Here is a 963-nt window from a genome sequence, read left to right as displayed (position 1 = left end):
TACAAGTTATTGAGCACACACTGCCAGTGGATGGCGCCATGCGCATATGGCATAATAGGCCAAATGTGTTGAGTAGTTTGATCAGTGAAACCAAACCACCACCACCAATAAAATAAAATAAAACTGACTTGTTAAGTGCACATTATTTTACTAAGATAGTATCACAAATTGGATCTGGGGGAGGTTGTGATAGGACGTTTAGCCTCTTCAGTTTAGGCAACACAAGCTGTCTTCAGTAAAGCAGGCTATTATTCCCAATAAACATAGGGGCTATTAATCAGCATTCAATGAACTGGATCAAAAGATAACCCTAACCCTAACTGGTCTTATATAGCCGAAAGAAGATATTAGGCTATAGGCCTATTAGTTATATGAATGGAGGCAATATAACATTTGCAAATCTGGTATGTCATAAATTTATAGATGTAGCAGTACTGTCTATCTGTATGTTGTGTATGTCATATATGTTATGATGAATTGAAAATGGGGGACCCTGATCTAAACAAGACGAAAGTCTTTCTCTGGGCTGCATCCCCTTAATTAACAATTGTATGTATTGAGCTGTACTGTACTGTACCCATTCTGCAATCTGTTAAAGTTTTCAATCAATCAATCAATCAATCAATCAATCAATCAATCAATCAATCAATCAATCAGACATCTAGGGTTGCCTATGGACTCAGAGATTGTAACAGACAATCAATTCAGACAATTCAGAGGTGTCTCCCCAAAAATAATTGAGCCAGGCCCAGGCCTGTCACCATCACGATTACGTTCAAAGGGGAACTCTTCAATCACTTTGCTTTACCCAAGGCCCCAGTCAACAGCTTTTATATAGTGCTATGGTTTTACCTCACTCCCTACGTCACGTGATGCTCTCTGACTGGTGGTGGGTGTGTCTTAAGCGTTAGGGTTTCATTCATAAATACTTTTAGCCTTCAAACCTAAATTAAAGTGTTCAGC

The 963-nt window shown here is 38.8% G+C and overlaps 1 protein-coding gene across 1 annotated transcript in view; it reads left to right on the top strand.

The window, feature by feature from the left end:
- The first annotated feature begins 955 nt into the window (after window positions 1-955).
- The window catches only part of cbarpb (CACN subunit beta associated regulatory protein b), a 33,843-nt gene continuing 33,835 nt past the window's right edge, over window positions 956-963 (top strand). Inside the window, exon 1 of the mRNA XM_084309299.1 lies at window positions 956-963. This exon is cut by the window's right edge and continues 61 nt beyond it. The gene's annotated coding sequence lies outside the window, so the exon portion shown is untranslated.

Source organism: Notolepis coatsorum, assembly GCF_963971535.1.
Source record: "Notolepis coatsorum genome assembly, chromosome: 2".
Taxonomy (NCBI): Eukaryota; Metazoa; Chordata; class Actinopteri; order Aulopiformes; family Paralepididae; genus Notolepis; species Notolepis coatsorum.
This window is presented reverse-complemented; position numbering and strand designations above follow the sequence as displayed.